Below are 23,904 nucleotides of genomic sequence, written 5' to 3'. Positions count from 1 at the left end.
GTGGTAGAAGGGGAATCATAAACCTGAAAGTTGCCATAAGCTCACAGGGCTAATTGGTAATGCTGTGAAGACTTATTTGTGTCCATCCGCAGTTAGCAGGTCGCTGCCTGCTAACCTTTAGGGAAACCATCTGTGGAAATGCAAAGCTTGCTCAAGTAGAAGTAGACAGAAAAGGAGAAATGCTGTAAAGCAACATATTTATACACTTTACAGGTATGCTTTTTTATGTTCTTGTTCCGGTTCTGTGGTAGCTGATGGCTTTTTGGAGCCTGTGTGTTCGGAATTGCTCATGGTGCAATTTCTGCAAGCTCTCTCGGTTGCGAATGATTTAGAAGTACCTTATCAATGAAATTATTTGGTCAGTGCTGGAGAGACATAGCAGGTCATCTACATGTTGCTTTGTAGTTGTGTATCTAGGCCTTCAGGAGATGTAGAGGTTCTAAGTTCTTATTTTATAAGTTGTTCCCTCTAAGATTCACTACAAATTCTCTATAGGAAACTGTGCATCACAGAAGAACTTTCCCTAAGAAGTTGGTTGAAAGTAAAGACAAAGTGCAGACAAACATTTCATCGGAGCAAATATTCAGAGGAAATTGTGTGTGTAGATGTGCGTGTTGTTTGCCCGGCAGAACTTAACCAAGGTGCATTTGGGAGTATTTTACCCACTGAAGTGCAGTCTTAATGCAGCAAAGCGTGGAATGAAGTATATCATTTCCATTTCAAAAATTATTTAATATCTTTTCTGCAAATTTTCTAATTTGTTTAATTAAAACTTGGCACTCCATTCCACTTCATTAGATCTGTTTAATTTCCATATATCTAAGCAGTTGTTCAAGTTTATAATTTAAAAAAAAAAAAAAAAAGTTTTATAAATCAGAACCTTTTGTGCATCAGCGTGCCCAAGAATAGGATCTGTGTTTTCCTGTTAATAAGCACGTGGTAATAAAAGTATTGGTGTAAAGTAGTAAGAAAAAAAGCCAACCCTAAAACTGCCCTCCAGGTGTTCTGAAGAATGAGAGATCCGTATGCTGCAGGGAAACTTTGCAAGGGGAGTGAATACAGCAGTAACCCTCAGTACTCATTTTTTAACAGGACAGTCTTGAAGACAAGTGGTATGTGATGTGCAGCTAAGAGGTCAGGATTGTGTTCATAGGTCCCAAAGAACCACACGGAGGTAGATTTCAGTAAGCCAGTTTTTTCACCTGAAGGAAGTGGGATATAATAGAAGTGATTGCATGTGGTCAGTTAATGAATTGGAAGCAGAACTAGTGGAGTTCTCAGCAGTTTTCATTGTCACACTTGCTGAGAGGAGCTGAGGCTGGTGGTTCTGCTGTTGCCTACTGGCTACAGCCTGTGGGCATCTGGAGGAAGAAATGTTTTAGAAATGGATCTCTCAGCGGGCTGAGCGTTAATTCCATCTGCGTTTTCCTTTGATAGGCCTGTGCTGCGACTGAAGGAAAGAACTTACTCTGTGCCTGGATCATTGTTTTAGAAAAATAGAAAAGTGGATATGTACTGTACGGTCTCAATCTGTAGGTACTTCTAAAACGTGCGTCAAATATTCATAGAAAAGAGGAGAAAACAATGGCTCATGCCACAGGAGTAACCTCTAACAGCCTTATGTGCTGCAACTTGCAGGATTCATCTGATGAAAAACAGTCTGTAGTACAGCAGCAGGATTAATCTGAGTAATCTCATTCACTGAAGTCATGCTAACTTTGCTTGTCAATGCAGCTGATTTTCAATACGTACTTTTGCTGAACTGTTTTATACAACTGGAACTTTATTATTTATTTTAGTACGAGTACAATGTTGAGTAGTGACTAATTCATTAGTATGTTTGAAGGTGTTGTATGCGTGTGTGCTTACGTATGTTTGTGTGCAAATATTTGAGGGTATTATTAAAAAGGAAATATGATAAAGAGGAGCATACGTCCCTGGTTCTAGTTTTCTGCAATGGCAGACAGCTGTCTTGCAGATCCCTTCTTCTAAAGGCTCCAGTGTGTGCCACGTGCCATGCTGTAGTGTGGCCACAGTGAACATCATAGCACGCTTTATTATATGTGTTCCAGTATAGACGGTGCATGTTGCCATAAGGAACCTAAGGCCTGTAGTGGGATTCTAAAAGCCCATAAATTCTGTTCCACAAGAGGAAAATGAGTGAGATTAAAGGCATAGTTGGGATCCACTTAAGACTTTAGATGTCATTTTATTTCTATGCAGCTTCAGAATAAAACAGAAGTAACTTTCAAGCTCTTGTCTGCTACAGATAGATATTAACAAAGCTCTTTCAGTGGATAAGCACTGTACTTCTAACACTGTATTGCAAACCACTTTACATGGCTTTTTTTTTTTTTCTTGCAAAGTTTGTAGGAAGCTGTATCTGATAGTTCAGTTCCAATTATGTAATTAAGCAAAGAATTCAATTAGATTATTTTTAATGTATTTTCAAGCATCTTATTAGATATTAAAGAGCTATAAATGGCTCAGTCTGAAGGCAGTTGAGAGAAATGGGAATCTCTGGGCCTCAGGTTAGGCTCTGTAAGAGATTTTCTGTCATAGAGAAGATCAGAGTATTTCCATGACACTTGAAATCTGATAGGATTGATACCTTTGTTAATAAAACCCTTAACCAAAGCTGTTCTCTTCTCGAATGTCAGCTTTAAGGATATTGGCAAAAACTGTCAAGGCTAAAGGATTAGTTATTCACCTGTTTTCCCTCTGGTCTTTCTTGACATATCCTTTCATCTGTATGTATAACACTCTTACTTGTTCTTAGGGAGTTTCTCTGTGTCAGAGCAGTTGTGGTGGTGCTAGGTGTGCTATGAGCACTTAGCCAGTTGGTTTACCTAATTGTGGCACCTGTGCCATTTCATGTGTCCCAGCTTGTGGCAGCTGGAATGCAGTGTTCAGAGGGTCCAACCTAAGCATGCCTGTTTGGCAGGAGGAACAAAGCACAAAAGGAAGACTTCTGACAATAAGCAATATGTACATTTGTTTGGCATTCAAATGGGCCAACACATGTTGGGAAACAGAAGATCTAACTTCTACTTGTACATCCACCCCTGCTGCACGTGGTGGGACCTGGGCCTTAGTTTGTTCTGACACAAGCAAGTGAAAAGCTCTTTCAAGGCACAGAAAAGGGAACTGGTCCATTGTAGTTCCCTTATTTTGGCTTATTTTTCTTTAAAAATTAGTGTTAAGCTAAACTGATTGAGTCATCCTTGTGACCAAGCTAACATACCACATTCATGCACTACTGCAGAGCAGTTCTGGTGCTCTTGCAGTGCTTTTATGGAAGCAGAGCCCCTAGCTGCCCCACAGAGGAGTAATGTGCTCTTTGAACTATGCTCAGGAAAGACAAGTGTGTTAAATATTTCAAACTTAAAAAGAAATTAGCAACGTTGTACTGCCTTAAAGTGATTCATTTTGAGAACTCCTCTGGCAATCACTGTTAAAAGTCTTTGTATTAAATTTGCCATACTGCAGTCTCTATTTCCATTCCATGTTTGAATGGCAGTTCATTCCACAGGCTCAGTGTAGGGAAATTATGATGGTATTCAATTAGCCAGGTAACCTCTGAAGATTTGCTAATGTATGTATAAAATAGAAATCTGCTCTTAAAACTTTTCCCTGATGTGCACATTCATTTCAAGCACTAAATAAAGGCTATATAACGTACAAAAGGCAGCCCCCATGGTGGCATTCCATGGATGGGTTTTGTCCCTCGTGTACCAAGACTGTGCTTTTCGTTACTGGGTCAGAGATCTGACGCCACAACATTAAGAGTTGTCTTCTTTGAGATTTTCCCTTGTAAAATTGGGCATGTGGAAATGGTGGAGCGAGGGCTATGTAGGAGCATTTTGAATCAGTAAGCAAGGATAGTATTGGTGTAATTCCACAAATAGTAAGTAATGTGTGCAGAAAGGTTCTTCTTTCTCGGTTTTTTTTTCTTCTTTCCCTGGAATTTAAAGTCATATATGTGTACAGCTTATGTTAGAGATAGATATTCTATATAAGCTGGGAACTATGCTTTCAGAATGTATGACTTTCATTGTAGATGAAAGGAACTGACAGAAATAACAAAATTAAAACTCCAGGAGAGAACAGAGTATGCAGGATTCCCTTGGTAACAATAGACATCTGAAGGAAGCCTCTTTTATCCTTAGAAGTGTTATATGGACAACAGTCCCATCATTGTGTACAGCCCAAAACAGCGAACCCTCTATTGCGAGATTTCCATTAGATTTCACATTAAAAAATAAAAAGTCTCCCCAGTTTATTTTGTTTTTATTCTCATACAAATTCTGTTTTTAGTGATGTATGTAAGTTGCTCCGAAAGTAATGTCTCCTATTTATTACCGTGGAAACTGCAACACGTTGCAAGAGAGCAATAAGGTTATTCTTGATAAAGCCTCAGCTACAAAGTATTCTTTTTCAACACAACCACTATTAGGTATGTTGTGGCTGTTAGGTATGAATTTTCACCAGCAATGAACAAGAGCCTGCATGCCACACTTGTTAAAATCTGCTCAGCCATCCAGAGCTTGACTGCTGCTCTTTTGCAACCCTCGTGTGCATTGTGGGGCTTTTTTGGGGGTTGCTTTCTGTTAAGAAAGTTATTTGCAGCTCATCTTATCTGTAGTTCTTTTTAAACACAGATATAAAATTATTTGGAGTCTTAATATGTTGTAAATTCAACCAGTCTGGGGACCAAAGAGGAGGTGGGCTTCTTCCACACCTGCTGCTGGGGGTCACTGTGCACCTCCTTTCTCCCAGCTTTGTACGTTGTTGGCTTCTTGCTCAATTTACTTCTTTTGTACTAAGCAGTCATGGCAATGTCATGCTCCTTCAGCATTGCTAGTGGGTCAGGATAGGCAAATTTCTGGGTTGCTTTAAAACCTCATTTTTTATATTACTCTTTTCAGAGCAACAAAGTCGGTGGCTTGATCCTAAGCATGTAAGACAATCTTTGTTTAATGAAGAGGAGAGTTATATTTCAACTTTTTTTTTTCTTTTTTTTTCTTTTTTACCATTGTAGTAATCAAGCTAAATTATCCATAAACCAGAAAAAAAAAAAAAAAAAAAGTATCAATTTTACATTTGAAGGAAAGTTTTCTATTAAAAGATAGTTTTGTTTGGTATTTTATGCCTGGGATATAACTGCTTCAGCCACCCAGAAACCAGACTGCGGTTTGTTTTTTCTTTATTATTGCTTGGCAATACTGGGGAGAAGTATCAGAATTTGAGGTAATTCCAAAAGAAGTTTTCCTGCTCTCACTCAGACATTCTATCTTTGTGGATTTGTGCATTGTCACTCTGGCTATGCATCTCCTTTAACCACAAGAAACCTTTTTAAATGGCCACTGTAGACTGGGTGCAAAGTACCTTCAATTCAGTGTGGGCTGGCAGTGAGGTGACAGGGTGCTCTGAAGGACCAAGGGCTTTGCTGTGCCTGGGGTTGTTGCTGTAGCAGAACCCCTCCTGGAGAGGACTGGCTCCCATCTCCTGACAGTTCCGGTTTGCTTCTGCTGCCTCAGCGGTACCATCTCAGCACAAAGGTTCTCCTGGTCTGCGATTGCAGATTGCACTGTGCAGGAATTGTAGATTTAAAGGTGTTCATAACACTGCTCTCTCTTTGTTAAAAGAGGTTAATTTAAACATTTATACACCAATAATGGGCAACAGCATTCTTGAAAACGTGTTCCTTCTGCAATCTTTGAGGGAAGTTAGGTTCAGAACTGCTCTGTCAGGTGTAAGCACTGACTGGTTGAACTTTTCCAGTTTGTTTTGCTGCAGTTTGCTGCTTTGGAATTGGCATTTGCCTGTACAAATAACAGGTTAGGGTGCTTTTTTCCAAACATAATTTCAATGGCTGCCCTGTATGGTTTATTTCAGTCATTACATTGTATTCATTTCATTTACTGAATAGAAAAATCCATTCCACTGAAACCCTAAAAACAAACCTAAAGCAGTGTAAATTATTTTTGCAACATCCATTTTCAACACTGAATAAAATAATGATATCTGGAATAATTCCTGCTTTGGAAATGGAGACTTCTTAGTTCATCCTTGGCTCTGCTGCTGTGTTTTCCTTGAGGAAACTGCAAGATCTCTTTCAGCTAGGAATGGGTGAGAGTGGTATGAGGCACTGTAAAGCATTTTGAGGTCCCTGACAAATATTAAACAAGGTAAGAGCAATAGTTTTAGTTGCCAAATGCAGAGCTGTGCTTAACGATAGTCTCTGTGATTCATTTAATGCGCTTAGCATTTTTCTTCATGCATCATTCTGATTTATACAGTTGTATCCATGATTCTGTAGGTATCTGCAGTGTAATTAGAGAACAAAGTTCACACAGTGGATTATTAATGAATGACTATAAATATCATTTAATGTGTGGTTTCTTGCTCGTAAATGGTTGGCTTTTTAAATCACGTGGGTTTTTTCTGCTTGTTGATTATACTAAAGCTCACGAGACCGAGCAGTTAGTACCCATGCAGTAATTTTCATCTAGTGAATGCTCACAGGTATGTGCTGTCAGCTGAACACTTGTGAGCAATGCATCGCGGGATCCTTCAGAACACACCTCACAAATTTTGAGCTCAAAAATAGTGATTGATTGATTCTTGTCTTATTTGGCTATTTTGCTGGCATGTCAGACTTACCCTGTAGCACTTATATCTGAAAGGTGCGAGCTTTACTTATTTTTATAATACTAAAGAGCAACTGCAATTACTGAGAACTTTGTAACATAGGAAGGCAGTGAACAAAGCCCAGGGTGCAGTGCTTTAAAGCAGGATGCATGGTGGCCTACTCTGCTGTTCCTACCCTGGGGATCCATGCTAAGTGTCAAGCGCAGCCCGTTTCTCTCGCTGCACACTTTCTTACCCTTGGATAAGTGGAAGCATAAAATCTGTCTTCTCCTGTCTTCCTAGGTTGTTTAAAAAAAAGTAGTTTGGCCACAGGTTCTGTGCCCTGGTCTCTTCAAACTCTCAGCTCATCTATTTTGTTACCTTGGATGCTTAACAGAATGTGTCATGTATTAGGCTTTAAAACTGGGAGAGAGCAAAAGCAGCACAGAGCTGCCTTTGGAGATGCTCTGGATGGGCTACTCATCTGTTAAGCCCTTTTTTGAAGGGAAGGGATTCTTTTTGGTGGTGTTTTTAACCAAAATCTGTTGGTGAGATTTTCAAGACATCTTGGAATGCTAGCAGAAGTCACTATTGGCTGTACAAACCTAATTATCTGTGCTTTCTTTTTTTGGCAATGCTATTTTGATTTATTTCTGAAGCTCTTAATGAACTGCATTGGGAAAGAGATTACATGATTTATGTAACATTTATTTTCTTTTATTCTTTGTGATCTGCCTTGTTATAAACTATGAATTGTTTAAGTGCTTTTTCTGCTTTGAACTTGCAAGAGAGTGGCAGTATATCTGGTTGGCTTTGTTTGTTTTTCTAAATGAGTCTAAAATGGGACTGATGCTCTGCACCGTGTGTTCCCTATGGGTGTCGTCTTCTAAGCATGGGAAGGCAGCTTTCTTCCCACCTTTGGCTTCACTATTTACAGCTGCAAGAGGGAATCCGTAGCAGTGTTCTCTGGTGGCACAGTAGCAGTTTCCCTGAGGTTGATCTGTAATCATCATTGTACAGGAGCTGCACTGAAAGTAATGCCTTGTATTTCATTATGTTGTCCCAGGACATCAAAGGCAGATGTTGGCCTTGTCTTTGACTGGACGTGCAAGAAAACCTTAGTGCCATAAGTAGTAGTCTTATTCTTGAGGAGAGTATGTCTTTGTTGTTGAAAGTCGCCAAGCTCATGGTCATTTGCTAGAGAAAGCAAAATTGTTTTGTTCAAACTTATTATGGCTAGTGATGTGTCTGAACTGCCAAAATCGAGGAAAGCATCAAGCAGCTAAGGTGCAAATCCCAACTAAAAAGTGGACTTAGCAAAAGTTACTTAAAATCCAACATGATGAGATAGAGAGCTGGCTGGCTGGTGCCTTTTGTTCTGTATCACACTTCAGAAGCTTATCCTTGGTTTTATATGAGGAAACTGAGGAAGTGAGAGTTTTGTCTGAGCTGCCTGAGCGAGTCACTGCCAGAGCTAGAAACAGTGAGACTGGAGCCCCAGGCCATGCTGCTGGTTGCCTCCTGCATGCAGACACTGCATGGCCACTTCTGCATCAGGGTTCTCACACCAATGCTTTCTAGTACTTGTGCAATAACTTGTTCAAGGAAAACAAAACTCTCACCTCAACCAGTTGGCCTTTATAAGTGGGACATATTTAGAAAGCACGTAATATATGTGAAATCATGTATGTATACACATACTGTATTTACACATTTCTATATAGAAGACTTGGTATTAACTGTCAGAGTTCTTTTGCCAGTTTTGAATTTCAAATAAATTTCTGGCCTAAAAGATGTTTTCTAGATCAATTTTCACAACAAAAGCAGACATTCTGTCTTCTGCCTGTTAAACTGTGTTTGAGCAAATGTTGACCTTAACTGTGAAGGGAAGAGTGATGGTGTTTGGATTTTCTTTTCCTCCCACTGAAATCAAGGAAAAGAAAATGATTCATATGTTAATTGAGGAATTTGTTCATGTAAAGGGTCAGTAGCTGGGGTTAGTACTTAAAAGTATTCTTTCTCTCAACGAAAATAAATACAATGTGCAGTTAGCATTAACTGGTACAATTTCGTACCTCAAGTGGTTGAGAAACCATAAGGCATTTTCTCTGTGATTTTTTTGACGCTGTAATGCAATATCTGCAGTCTTACGCTTTTCAGCTGAATTTGAAAAATGACACTGTAAACTCTTCCTTGTTACTTGCATTTTTGAGGGCTAGATTATACATAGTGCCAAGCCCTTGTCTCCTACTGAGTCAGTATGAGGCGAGCGTGCTGCAGAGATGTTTAACATGGACAACCAAGCCTTGTGTTTAAAAGAAGAATAATGCAGAAGGACTAAGACAGGATGTCAACAATCTTTAGATCTATTATATTATATAAATAAATGCTTTGCACTTTTGACAGTGCTGGCTGAACAGTGTGAGGTTTCTTTCTATTTTGTTTGCAGGGTATCTGTGTCTTGCTACATTTAGCTGTTTTCTGTATGAATAAAACATACTGCTGGTTGTTGTGACTTTTAATTCAAACCCATGTTAAAGAATGTTGGCTAGCTGTTTCTAGAGATACCTGAAGAAATAAGTGTTGAGTGATGGAAGGTACATCAAGGCAGTATTGCTGAGTGCTTACATAGGCAGCTCAGCCAAACCACTTGAGCTTTGGTCCTGTTTCTGCTGCATGAGTGTTACTGAGCTCACAGTCATGCTGTGCATGGGGTGGCCTCCATGCTGTATTCTGCAAAGCGATGACAAAAGCCTGTAGCTCACCTACAATGCAGCAGAGCTGCAAATGAAAAATAAAATGGACACATCAGTAGCCAGATGTAGACTGATTCGTAAACTGTACTCCCTTGAACCTGTAATGCTACTCTATGTTTTGGTTGTTAGGAGTGTGCTTTCAACTGAAAATCTAGGTGGACTTTAAGATATACTAGAACACAAATTTGATTGAGAAATCCAACAATCTTCAATCTAAAATCAGTTTTGAATCAAGTAAAGCAGTGCATTTCTGTATATATTCAGAATATTCTTTTAACGTCTGGTGTTCCATTTAATTCTGACCATCTCCAAACATTTCTAAGGAAGCTCTTAATAAAGAAACTTAAGTTGTGTAGTTTTGCATGCTGTGATTCACTGTAAATTGAGTATGATCCTGAATTTATTTATTTGTTTGTTTATTTTCAGAGGAATGTTCTGCAGGTGCCGGAGCTCCATGATTTCTATCAAAAGGTAAGACCTACTTTGTTCAAAGATACCTGAATGATATTTGTCAGTTCATCTGGATGGGAAAAAAAAAAGGGGGGGGGGGGGGGGGAAGGAATTGGGTGTGTGGGTGAGGTAACAATGATACATAAAAACAAAATTTAATGAAAAGAACTCACGTTATGGGTGAATTTCATGAATCATGTAAAGGTGTGCATAAAAAATTGAATATGTACACTTTAGATCTCAAATCTGATAAATATTTCATTGGATTAAGAAATGCACTCTTGAAGCTTACCTGTATATAAAACATAAGAATGCATTATGGAGGTAAGTAAGGTACTCTGTCAATTAGCACACTTGTGTATGTCTGTCACTAAGAGGAAAAAAATCTTTGAAATCATTAGGCTTAAGGTGGTTGTACAGTTTAGAAATGTAAGCCTTTGACTGAATGGAGCTAACTGCTGGGGTCACTAACATCTTGCATAAAATATACATGATAGAAGAGTAATATAAGCATGGTATCTGCTAATACACACACTTGAAATACAACCTTAATGCTCTAAGTTGTCGTTATAGGTGTATGCTTAAGGGGGAATGAGGGCTTGATTCTGTCATCTCCAAAACCAGAGCTAAGCTTACAACCGTCTTCAGTGAAAGCAAAGCTAGTCTGATGCTTGATTCTTTTCATAGGCTATTAGCCCACCCCCAAATAAGCCCATTTTGCTGCAGGCTTTAGAAAATACTGCTGTTCATGAAAATGTCTTTCTGGATCAGCCCCACGCTTAGATGAGACACTGAGATTTTTAGGTAGGGTCTCCCACTGGATTTTCTCTTAAACTTGTGGATTTCTGCATTGTGTCGCCTGTCTTGCCCTCTGTCAGAGAGTGCTTCTGAAGGTGGCTCTCTCTTTGGCATTTTGCTTTGGCTGTTCTGTAAAGGTGCTCCATCTAGTACAGTTTGAGCCATTTAGTTCAGCTCGGCACTCTTCTGAGCACTGCAAGTAGGAGACTTGGATGGGAAGTATCAGTAACATATTGAATGTTTCTGTGGGCTCGATTTGACAAGCCTAAGCACCAATAATCAGTTCTTTTTCTTCAGATTTTATTGGCAGTGCTTTAGCAGATGGATTTTTGTAATATCCAATGTGTGAGTGTGTGAAAGTGCTAGCAATTCTCAGTATAATAGAAGGGAAATGATTCTTCGGTAAAACAGAAGAAGTTTTCACATTAGAAGTAACAGAAGTGGTAAACTGAGCTATCAGGATCTGTTAAGAGGGGGAAAAAAATCATAATTCTTTAGGATTAATGAGAAATTGTTTGGAAAGGGATGTTCCTATTAGCACTTATTTCATTTACCTGCTCACCTTGTTTTGTGTGGTTCCATTCTTTTCTGTTTGATCTGCCTTAAGTGTTGAGGGGGTGGATGGGAAAAGTATTTCCAGTGGTGGAATTATTGTAACCAATAATATGAGAGTGTATAGTGCTCTGAAGTAAAGGTACCTGTTTCTAAGCTAATCTTACTGCCATAAGGTGGAGTTTTGAACAGTGGAGACACATATGCATGTGATAAAAGTTCTGCTAGTGTAATTAATATCAGAATTTGGCTGACAGATTCTGTGAAGATTTTGTGGCCGTGTTTTGCATGAAAAATGTGCGTGTGATGGTTGTGGTTTCATACTGATGTGTCAGGGATCAGCACCTACTCAAAGAATCGAGAAAATTATAACTGCATTATGAACACTGAGGTGTAATGCATGTAGCCTCTTACACATCCTTCATACTGCTAGTGCAAGCTTGTCTTGAGTATCTGTTACCAGCTCATAATGTAGCAGATGTTGCATATTTTCTGTTCTTTTCCTTACTGCTAAACAAGGCCGTTACCTCCCCCAGGTCCCAAATGAAAATGATCCAAAAAAACGTGAATCCAATTCTACTACCCACACTATAACATCCAATATTTTTGAGTATTCTGAGGTTTGAGGAGGAAAGAAACAAGCCATAAGTTATGGAGTTAGAGGACAATCTCAACAAAATGACCTTTGGTATCATGCTTGCCATAGTCTGATGAATAAATTGAGTTCATGTTTAACATTCAGATAATACTCCAGGCAGAGCCAAACATTGCCACGTTAAATGTTCAGATCAAAAATGTTAAATGCAGGCTAAATTAAGTTGGATCTTAGGACAGCAAACTTAAAATGAGTACCATGTGGCAATATTTGATTTAACAAAGAAATGTGTCTTTTTTTCTTTTACTTTCTTTTTTTTCTTTCTGTTTTACTGTATGCTTAAAAGTATAAAGATACACATGCCACGATGCAGTGCCAGGAACGTTAACTGCTTTTGATCTCTCCCTTCAGATATTAATGTCTCCCCCCGAACACACCCCTTGTTTGGCGTCTTAAGAGTTTTCATACCAATAAAGAGGCAGAGAACAGCAGTCTTTGCTTCTGTTTCTTAAGCTTGTTTTCTTAGTGTTGCGTGATCTGTGCCCTGGGGAGATCAATTTTAATCAGCCCCCAGGCACTGCTTAACGTTTAGGGCCAAATTTTCAAAGAAGGCCTCGGTTGGATTTTGATTAGTGAGTGTATGATCGTTTCTTGCACTGTTGAGCCTCTCAAACACATGTATGGTTTTGCCTGCCAAAGTACAGTTCTGAATGCTTTGAAGTGAAGATGTGGTTGTCCACGCTACTGACATGTGCGTTCTTTGTTTGCAAGTCGGGTAGTTGCACATCTGTGTGTATCCTGCATTGGTTGTGGCTGTACAGCTGCACCTGTGTTTGATTGTGGGTATGAAATGGTAGGTATGGAGCTGGAATTTATTTTTGGAAAGGCAGTACCAATTTTCCATGAGATTAGTATGATTCTCAGTCATTTCTGGTCTGTTGTTTTTGCAATTTAATCTTCTGGGAAGCATTATACTCTGCAGAAATCTTCATTTATTTTTTTTTTTAATTTTTTTTATTTTTTTCTGGTATTGCAAGTAAAAAGTAATGGTACTGCCAGTATTTTAATAAGAGGTTCTGTAGCTTCACAGGAGCATCTAGTTTGCAGGGAAAGTAGCATAGATCTAGTCTTCCCTGAAAAAGTCCATTAGACATTCAGGTTTAAGCAGTGTTTAAGGCAGCTGGAACTTCCTGCACAAGCCCATTTTGATACCTGTGACAATTTCTCACTATTGTAATTCCAGTAGGAATGCAAAGCAGAAGTGCGGAAAATGCTTTTTGCAAGCCACAAATGTCGGTGCTAATGTAGAGATGTGTCCAAAGTAATTATTTGCCCAAGTATTGGGGAGTAAGCATATCCAGTACCTTGATGCTATTCCTATGTGCTCTCTGCTGAGGGTGTGTGTGGGAACTACTAAAACATATTCACCAGTTACTAGTTTGCATGTCGTTATATTCTGAATGATACAAAGTATCCTAGTCAAGATCAGGACTCTGCGTCCCTTGTTAAAAAGGAAACAATGTTTGCCTTAAGAATCTCATCACTGTCTATAGACATCTCAAGTGCAAGAGTCAGGGCAATGTGAGCAGACTCTTTTCATTGACGAACAGAGGTAGAACAAGTGTCAATGAGCAGAAACTGGAAACCAGGAAGCTCCAAAATAACACAGGGAAGAAATTCTTCTCTTCAGGAGTGACAGAGCACAACAGGAAGAGTTGTGGAGTCTCCTTCTTCGGAGATATTCAAGACCCACCTGGGTGCTGCCCTGTGCAACCTACTGTAGGGAGCTGCTTTAGCAGGGGGTTGGGCTCAATCTCTGGGGGCCCCTCACAACCCCTGCCATTCTGAGATTATTTCAGTCGAATATGTTGGTGCTAGAAACAGACAGTCAGTGCTGTCCAAGTATGAATCTCAAGGCTGAAGAAGTGGATTTCCAGCATTATGCTGACTCTGTCAAACTTGTACCATTGCAATCAGCTCAGATGCGGGTGGACTTTTTAGTTTTCGTTTTTTTTTAATTTTTGATCCTTTGCAAAATCCCTTTGTAGTTCCAGACAAGTCACTCAGGTAACATATTAGAATGCAGGGCATGGAAACAAAGAATATTTTCGGTGCAGACTTTTCAAGAGGAGCCTTAAGGCCCTTTTTTTTGTAGGCTTTTCCTCTGCTTGTAGCATATGCAGTGGGTTACTGTCCTGCCCTGCATGCCAGGAGCAGCCTTGGCTTTGCTGCGAGAGGAAACAGGCCTGAGATGATTGAAAAAATGGGCAGGCTGGAAGGGAGCAATCCACTGGTAAAAGTTCATAACCATGCAATTATGGCATAGTGGCTGGGCAAACGTGCCAGCCTCTGAGAAATTCTGTACTTAGTTTTAATGCAACACAGTCTTACTTGAAGGTTCGGCTTTTGGCATGTGTAGATACAGCATAGAGTTTCACAGAGTGCACAGCCAGAAATGTTATGGTGTTGCCCACAATTTCCTGTATATGTTTTCATGTACATATATGCAAATTTATGTAAGACGTGTGCTGCAACTTTCTAAATTTATTTATTTGAAAAATGGTGGTTTTGCATATAAGAGCCTGGAATATAAGTAACATGAGCAAAAGAAATGCACAGTCACGAACCACACAACTACAAACTGATTTGACTTATTCTGTTCACTTTTGTCAGATGAAAATAATATGCAAGGAATTTTTAGCTTTGGAAAAGGTAGAAATAGGATCTTGTGTGCTAGCAGAGGCTGAAAGTGTCTTTCTAAAGTGCAATTAGCTTTGAAAATAGTCTTGTAACTTATAATATAAAGGAACTTAGGAACAGAGGAAAGGAATTCTAGCAAATGTGAACAGGAAAGGATGTTCCTTGTGACTGCTTTCCTTCTCCACCTTTCAGGTTTGTACAGCAGAAGGGCTCTGCACTACACTGCATGCTGCGTTTCTTTAAGCTTTCTGAAACTATGCAGAGATTTTGATTTATCTTTGAGATGCAGAGTAGCCATGATGCAGAGATCCTGACAGGACAGTTTGTTTTAAGAATTGGAAAGTGAAACAGGAAAAAAAACCTTCAGAAACCTTACTGACCTTTCGGGGGTGATAATACTTTTTTTTTGTCATGTTTTAATGCTGCTTATCCTTAGCAGCACCCTGCGCTGTCTGAGCTGTGGAATCAAAGGAAGCTGCTAATAGGTGCTGGCTTGTGTGGCTTCAGCTAAGCACCACACTGCTCGAGCTACGCAGCCCACTGAGTGCAGGATGCATGGGAAGAGCTGTCATTTAGGGTTACTGTTACGTTCACGTTTATAGAAAGGGAGTAGAAAGCTGAAAGATTTCTGTCATGTTCTTGATGTTTGGTACCAAAACACAGCTCAGCCACAACAAAACTGTACTAGTAATGAATAAAGCCTACTGTACAATGGAGGGAAAATGTGCTTGTTTTAGAGGCCCTAAAGTTATTCTGTTTGGTTAGTGTGAGACACCCCAAATTCTCTTTTTTTCATAGTCATTTGTTCTGGCTCTCAAGTTCTAACTTTGGTGCTAAAGGAAGCAGGCAGCCTTCTTTCACTCTGGCAATTGGGATATGTACTGTGGAAAACACTTCTTCTGATAAAGAAGGTAATGAAAAGTCTCCCAACACCAAAACAAAAGTGTGTTACTAGAAACAATGACAGCTTGTCAGACTGAAAAGTAGGATAAATTTCAGAGATGTGAAAGAACGAGTGCCATGTGAATTGAAATATGTATGACTTGACTAGAAGGACTTGGTGCTAGAAAATATAGTAGCTTGGTTGTTGTTTTTTTGTTTGTTTGGTTGTTATTTTTTACTGCTTTATTTGTCATCAGGAGTTTTATGAGGAACTTAAGCAAATGTATGAATCAGCTGATAGGTGATCATAGGTTTGATTATTTTATAGAAAGCCCTTCACAGTACTTCTGACACTAGAGAACAGTTGGAAACTCTGATGGAACAGGATGGGTCTCACTAACTATGCACCTTTGCTAGAGAAGTCTCTTGCAGTTACATTTTGGTTTTTGGTTTTGTGTGTGTTTTTGTTTGTCTTTATGTGATGACAAAGGCGACTTTGAACCTCGAAGCTCACAAAGCAAGAATTGGCCTTTGCCCAGTTACCTACCTGGCTGTGAACAAGGCATGTTGTTCACAAATCAATCCAAGCCTCCTTCCAAAATTCCTGCTGATAAGAAGAAAAAATATCATCAGATATTACCTAAAACATCTCAGTTGCCCTTTGGCAGCTCTTCTGATATAAAATAATTATTACTGTCACCAGTTGCATTGTAAGAGTCCTGGTGTGTGGTGTTTCACTTCTCAGGGCTTTTGGGATTGAACCATCAATCAACACACTCTGTCACAGCCTTAGCATGGCAATGAGCCTTGGGCTCTTTCAACCTGTTAACATAAGTCCTGACATCCCAGAATCTCAGACTCACTTTGTTGCCTGCCTCCCTGAAGCATCTTCGCTGTCTTCAGGCAAGGACTGTGGCAATACTGAAAGCAAGGCTTAGAAAGTCAAACAAACAGGTAATAGGTAGTATTTGATCACTGTAGGAATAAAGATTAAGTGTTAGAGTTAACCAGCATGAATTCTGTACCTTGACAGCTTGGCACAGTCTCAGGAAAGGAAGTAACACCCAGATACGTTTTCAAAATTGTGATAAGGCATGTGTTCTCCTCCCACCTCCAAGAAGGCCCATAAGAACCCCTAAGGCCAAATCCCTTTTCGTATCTATTCCTCATCAGTTATGCAGCATCTGTGGCTGGCATCCTTCTCCCCTTCTTCTGCTGTGTGGCTGTTCACTGATGAGGAGAAAGAGACAGAGGCTGTTGCCAGGAGCAGGAAACTACACTAACTTGGTCATTAGCTGCTGAGCTTTGTAAGGCTGTGGTATGGTGGTATGTATTGGATAAGAAGCCACAATGTTCAGATAAGCAACCTATCTGACCATTGATTATTTTGGAAAGGTAAATTCAAATAGTAATTGACGTCACTATAAATGCATTACATTTTCATGTGTCATACTAATGACCTTCTCCGTGTCCTCCTCTTATGAAGAAAAAGTAGTCAATAAGTTAGTGAAAAAACTCTAGGTTATTGTGAACTGAAATATCTTTTAATACTGCTTGCCTACTTCTTTGTTCCTGAAAGGCAACTTTTTCAGTTGATGGCTTTGATTCTATCATTCATTCATTCCTATTTTCTGTTGAAAGCAACCATCTCAGTGCTGAACCCATTAAAATGAAGGGTGGATGAGGGTGGAGATTTCTCAGATGCTGGTTTCAGTAAGGGTGTTTTTCCCTCATCCACCATGCCTTGCAGTAGATGGTGTTTTCAAGTCAGCTCTGAGCTCTGCAGCAGGTGATCTGCTAAGCCTAAAGCCATTGTAATAAAGCTGTCAAAATGTGCAGCAAACTTGGACTCTCTACAAGTAGAATTTGAGAGCTGTCATCATACAGAAACCTTTGGTTCTGTAAGTCACATTCTATAATGCACAGTTCAATGAACAACATGTTAATGTTCTGTTTTCTAAATGTTGTTTTGACATTTAAATGTTCAAAACCATCTTGAGTTAATTAAATGTAGAAGCTTCTAAGTGAATGGGGTGTGCTGACAACTCATCATCTAATTACCCATAATTAGGAGTAAAACAACATTAGCTAATAGAAATAATAAATAATTGTGATAGGAAAGAAAATTTGAATGTGTTGTCCAGCAGCATGGCAATTTTTCTTCCAAGTGGAATTCATACACGAGAGCCCCAAATATAGTTCTATTTAATCACACACTGTATATGCGTAGGTATTTTTCTCTGAATGTTTTAGGTTAATAAGACCTGGTGTAAGAAGAGAAAATAGTAAATGATCTTTTAGGCTGATGAGTTTCAGGAGCTAGGGCATATCTGTTGGAACAAAATAATAAAGACAAAAAGGATCAAACAGGGGTTTGTGGAGACAATGATATTTCTGTATTGTCTGTTAATCTTGTCAACACCATTAAAAAGGGAAAGCAGGAATTGAAGGAACTATGAAGTCAGTTTGGCTTGATTTTGTCAGTGTTCCTTGCCAGTTGTTAGCAGACTTATTTTAAATACAGAGAAATCAAGTGTGGGCATGTTCCTGTTGTTCATTTAACTCCAGATCAATTAAGAAGACAGTGTTCTAAGTCATTCTCCCTGTGTTTATCACCATGAGCAGTTTTATTTACTTATGGAAATGTTAAATGAAAAACAGCTGCTGCTTGATGATCTAGAAAATAATGCTTTGCTGTACTTGAAACCCAGTTTTCTTTTTGTATGGACGAATGAGGACAGACTTCAAATTCTTTTATGCTTTCCTCAGATCTGCAGCTCACAGGATTTGTCTGGTGAGAGGTAGATGTAAACAAAAAGCAACTAATTTAGCTATGGCTAATGGCACGTTTAGCCTGAAAGTTGCTATGAGATTTGTCCAGGAGAATGTATGGTTAGAGGTGACAGGTGATCACAGGATAATGGGGATGGGAAGATATTTTCTGTAGGGGCATATCTAAGAGAATGACTGCGTTGAAAAACAGACCACAAAGGTCCTACAGAATATAGTGAAAACTAGGGAAGTAAGGAATTTCAGCTTTTCTTATAATTTAAAGCTGGCCTTAATGAGGTCTAAATTTGTGTTATATCTCCTTAATTATTCCACCTCTTGGTTTTTTGGGTTGGTTTTTGTGTGTGTGTTTGTTGGTTTTGTTGTTTTGGGGTTTTTTTTCAGTTTTTTTAGAAGAAAATAAAAGGGAAAAAAAGATGATTACGGAGTACTTCACTTGAAAGACTTGAAGACAGCCTTTCATAATTATGTTCCTATTTCTGTTACAACTTTTCATTTTCCAAGATCAATTTTTGCTTCAAGGAGTGATCCATAGATACTAACATGAATATTTATATTTAGAGAATGAAGCGGGAGCATTTGTAAATCCTTACCCTCTTAATTAATGCCAGTCTTCAAGGTTGTGTTTCCCAGTGATTGATAATAAAAAGGTTTCAGTGTGGCATGGTATCCTTTGCAGCATGAATCATACAAGACCATAAAATTGTTAGCTACATCATTATGGCTGAGTGTATTGTACTAAACGAGCGCATACCAGAAAATGAAATGAATGTTTTATGTGTTCTCTCAGCTAGATTCAGATAGTGTACCTCTATGAACAAATCGTATCCTTAAATGTGTTTTTTAAAGTTTGCATAATTAATTTGCATTACTTTTTACTGATGGAACACAATGAATTTAATTCCGTACATCTTTATTTTATGTGCTGACTGGTTAAGAGCTTGATGCAGCAGTTGTATGAATAGAGATGGAACATCTGTATGCTTTGCTGATTTTGGTGGCATTATTACACATGTAAGGACCTATGTAAGCATGAATTTGTCAAGAAATTTTCTAGACTAGTTATAATTTGATTTTAAATAGTTAAAGGTCTATGTTTATTTTGGTTTTAAAACAAGCCAGCTTTCTATGAGTGGTGGTGGTGTGGAGGAGGATCCAGAAACCATTAGAAAATCCATGCAGTATTAGTAGGAATAATCTTGCTAAGCTAAATGGAAGCTCAGATGGCCATCAAGGATCGCTAAGCCTGCTACTGGTGGCTGATCGAGTGTAAATCACTGCACATAGTTATTGCAAGTGTGTCCTTCAGTAAGGTGTGGCCTTGCTGGTCCCAAATTGCTCTTGTATTAGCTGCCAGTTTCTCCTACTCTCCTTGTTTCTGCATTCATACAGAATCTTTCATGTTGTGATAGTGAGAGCTGGGCTCATCTCCTTTTTGAGGACTAGGTGAAAATGTTTCTTTTTGTTCTAGAGCCAATGAAGGCTTGCATAAGGGTTTTCCTAGCCTTTATGTGATCAGATAGATGCATCAAGGGCAGCAGATCCAACACTTCTTGGCTTAATCCGCTGTGGTGTTGGTTCAGAAAGCCACTCCTTCCATCATAGTTTCCAACACAGAAACTCAAAGTTTTTGCAGGCCTGAGGGATTTCTCTTCTTTTCCGTGGGAGGTGAAAGGTCTAAGGATACTGGAGTTGAATCCCAGAGATAAAGTAGGAAGAATCCACCCTGAATCAGGAGCTATACATTATAAAACCAGTAGCCTGCCTTGGAATTGATCCTGTGCCATGTACACTAGGTTAAAAATATTTCTGGCAGTGCAGCTTCATCATCAGCCACCTTTGTATTCCAAGCAGTAACACATGCTGATGAATAATATTCCTTTTAATCCAAGCTGAACACAAAATCACTCGATTCTGTTTGCACAGTTATGGTATGTTTTGTAAGGGAACAAGCAAAATCCAGGAAAGTCAGAACACACAGAGAAGCAGCAGCCATGTTTAAAATAAACTCAGAAAGTCAGTTTTCTCTAATCTACCACATTTGTACTGTAGTCAATAAGGGTCCGCGGTGAATCCTTATAGAAATACTTGCTCTAAGCATGTGGAAACAGGTGTTAGAAAAACCCCTCAGATCACTTGCTGGCCCCCTTAATTGAAGATTCACTGTTTATCTGTGGAAAAGTGCTGAATTTTACTTCTACTGAGGGTACCCTGGGCTTGGATTCCTCCCCTCCCAAATTACCATGATGTAAAAAACATTTGTAATCTTGGCAGGGATAAATAAATAATTGGAGAACTGCATGGGATGGAGTCTATTTTTTGTGGTGTAATCCTGTCTGCTATAGCAGAATCCTCTGGGTAGAAATTGTTAACTTTTCCCATTGCTATAAATGGCTTTTATTAGTTTTCATTTGGTAGGCAGCAATTTATAATTAGTACATTCGCAAGAACTGTACAATATTAATTCCCTTGTATTTGTCTTGAATTTGCACGTTAGTATGGAAAGGCTGTTTGTCTCTAAAACAGAGAGCGAATATAATTACCATATCATTTTCTTTCTACCCTGACTTTTGTTTTGCCAAATAGAAGCAAGGGCTGTTTGGTGCTGGAGTTTGGTGAGAAAAGGCAATCTGCAGATTAATACAGGCTTTATGCATTGCAGGGAAGCATTGATGCAGCCAGGTTGGTACAGGGTGTTCTAAATAGAGGTGGGAGATTGTTGGGTTTTTCCCCCCCTTCTGCCCAAACCACCTAATTAATTCCTGACAAGCTTGCTGACTTCTTTGTCAAATTAAGACAAAGAAACTCCCAAAGGAGCAGTCTGTTAGAGCAATTGTCAGGAAAAACCCCAAACTTTGGATGCACAAGGTCACCTAAAGAGAGATTTATGCGTTCAAGAGCTTGTCTATTTTTCCAGCTATATTAGCGTGATAAAATATTTCACATCTGCCCTCATGCTTTGCTTTGTTTGACCCTGGGCAACTGCAGACAAGGTAGCGGTAGTGCTGAAAAAATCCGAATGCTCATTATTCATGATTTCAGGAAAGCATTTCAGAATGAGGAATTCCCTTCTCAGGATCCCGAGCAGGGGAAGAGCAGCAGCTGATGCAGGTTCTGTGCTCATGGCACGAGGGCTGGTGGAGCTGCTGGGTACCAACCCTGTGGTCCTCCCTGCTGGGGAGATGGGAAGCTTTTCTCTTCGAGGGGAGAAAGGAGTGTTGAAGGGGGATATTAAAAAGGAATAAAAGGAATAAAACAAACCAAAAAACACCACAACTTTTCTTCAGCAGGAGGACTTTAAGGAATGCCATCAGGGTTTTTGGAGTGGTGAGGAGGCAACCCTGCTGCTGGTTGGTTTTTGATTCCTGGCTGGAGGAGAGGAAAGCTGGAGATCTTTCCAGTACAAGTTAGAAGAGATGTGGGGCTGGGTCCTCTGCCCCCAACTCTGGCAGGGAGGAGATGGAAGATGTTTGACCAGAGAAAATGTACAGCTCTGAGAAAATATTTTCCTTTGCAAATTCTCAGATGCTCCAGCTACACGATGATGTTTTACACTGTAGCTACCCTTGAGCAAATTTGTACTTCCATAATCAGAGGAGAAAAGGCAGCTCCCTCGGAAAGGCTGAACAGGCTCTCTCATAGGGTCCAGCCCAGTGCAATGATCATCTTTATGTCTTAATAAGTTCAGTGGAAATATTAAAAATCAATATTTATTTTTTAAATGAAATGTGCTTCTATCCTAATTCTGGCCTTTAAGTAACAATGCCCACGCTGGGCTTAGTACTTGGCAAATGTCCAGGCACTTCCTTTTTCTGACTGCATTTCTTGAATATTTCCAGTTCTACCTTGCACGTGTTTCATGCTTAAAATTAGGGAGGTTTCCTTGTGGCAGTCATGCAGAGGTGCCTTTTGCAAAGTGACTTACCTTTTGCTGGGGACATTCTCAGCGAGGCAAATTGAATTAGGAGGAGGGATCTTAGCTGACTGAAGACAGGACTGTGAGTTCGAAAATTAAGGAATTTATTGCCTTGCTAATACATGAGCAGAATTCCCATTGGAAGCAAAGGAAGCTGTGTGCACAAAGAAAAACGAGTGCTTAGCCTGGCTGTGGTGATGTTGTTTTCAATGTATTTACACAGAGTTAATAGTATTCTACAGGCAGCTGTGCAAATCTTCAAGTATGTTTAGTAGTGTGCAGTTTTTATGTATGTGAAATTATAATTTCTTCCTTCTGTTTGTTCAATATGTATTTTTCTTCCACTAAAGAATGCTTGCATTGCTGGTGTCAGCCTTGCACCCTGGAGCACAGCCAGGCTGGGCGGAGATGCCCCTGCTGTGACTGCTGGGTAGATGCTGGTGGGTTGCAGCTCTGCCCATGCTGCCCTCTGGAGCCCAAGGAACTGCCCGGTGCCACTCCTGGGCAAGGAGGTGGATTGCTGTGTAGCACAGTGACAGGCTCAGCTCTGCTAATTCCTGCTTAATTTGGAGTCTCATTATGTTGGTGAAGCTCCTTGGAGTGAAGCGAATGAGACAATTGAAATTTAATTTTTTCTTTTTACCGGGAAGGCAGGGAGGGAGGAGTGGAAGTAAATGACAGTTCCTAACTATCCTGACTCCGCTGAAGATTCAGCACAGGAGGGCAGAAAGATATTCTCCTTTAAGATAACTCCTCTAATTTAAGCGTTCAGATTTTCTCTCAGTAGTAATATAAAGACAGAGAGAAAGTTTCCAACAATTTTTTTTTTTTCCTTCCCTCTGGGCAATGAGGAGTTCTAATTACACTAAAACCCCCTAGTATTGACTTTATAATAGCTTCCCTCTGCCGCATGGCTGCTGTGTATGGCAGGCTGAACCATCTCAAATCATTACAGTTGGAATAGGCTGTTCTTCACAGGAACATCTGCGGTTTCCCAGCTTTGACCAGTGTGGAAGTTCTATGAGAATGACTGTATTTTGTTTGAGTTAATTTCTCTGCTGCTCTTTTCTGCGTTGCCAGCAGAGTGAATACTATTACAGCACTTTCTTAACAGGAACACTGTGCCAAAGGTTTTAAAGTGTTTTATTTTAATGTCACAGATGATTAAATGCTTTAGTGTGACTGACAAGCTTTAGTAAATTTGTACAAATTAGATATACTAGCTCTTAGTAAAATAGATTTTCTAAACCTGTTTTGTGTGAGAGGAGAACGAGTAGCTAATGATAGTAAAATACATTAAGATGCTGGCAAATGAAAGAAAGCCACATGCAGCTTAACAGTAGCTATATGACAGTGCTCTCTGTCAGCTTGAGGTTGCAGCCCACCATCCAGAACAAACACCCAGAGGCTGGGCTGAAGTAGCATTGCTGTTGTTGAGCAAGCTGAGGAATTGCTTCCTGAGGATGGCACTTCCTTTGTGCTGGTAGGAGCAAACCACTTGTCCCTTCTGAGGGTGCTGGCACCACTTCAGACACCAGCTGCCTGTAATCCCAGTGCCCAGACCGGTGTAAATGCTGTAGGTTGGCAGTAGTGAAGAATGTCTATTGGTGCTCTTTACTCAGGTGAACTTAGATCTGCTGCTGATGAGAGGAGAGGTTCTGTTTGAGGCCCACATAAGGTTTTTTGGTACAACTTGGAGGTATGGTGGAGAGAGGATTTGGGACATCCCTGAAGTAATACCAAAAGCTGTGCTCATGTTGATAAAGCTTACATGCCTACGTTCTGCCTATTAACACATGAAGCATGAATGGCTTCAGGTTTTCTGAGCTCCT

General features: G+C 39.7%; 1 long non-coding RNA gene across 1 annotated transcript in view; it reads left to right on the top strand.

Annotated features, from left to right (window-relative positions):
* The window catches only part of LOC140257312 (uncharacterized), a 178,381-nt gene that overhangs the window by 13,753 nt on the left and 140,724 nt on the right, over positions 1–23,904 (top strand). Inside the window, exon 2 of the long non-coding RNA XR_011904996.1 lies at positions 9,816–9,860. This is a non-coding gene — a long non-coding RNA (uncharacterized lncRNA). The remainder of the gene's footprint in view (positions 1–9,815; positions 9,861–23,904) is intronic.

This window comes from Excalfactoria chinensis, chromosome 11 (genome assembly GCF_039878825.1).
Source record: "Excalfactoria chinensis isolate bCotChi1 chromosome 11, bCotChi1.hap2, whole genome shotgun sequence".
Taxonomy (NCBI): domain Eukaryota; kingdom Metazoa; phylum Chordata; class Aves; order Galliformes; family Phasianidae; genus Excalfactoria; species Excalfactoria chinensis.
The sequence above is the reverse complement of the archived record's forward strand: the minus strand, read 5'-3'. Positions and strand labels throughout refer to the sequence as shown.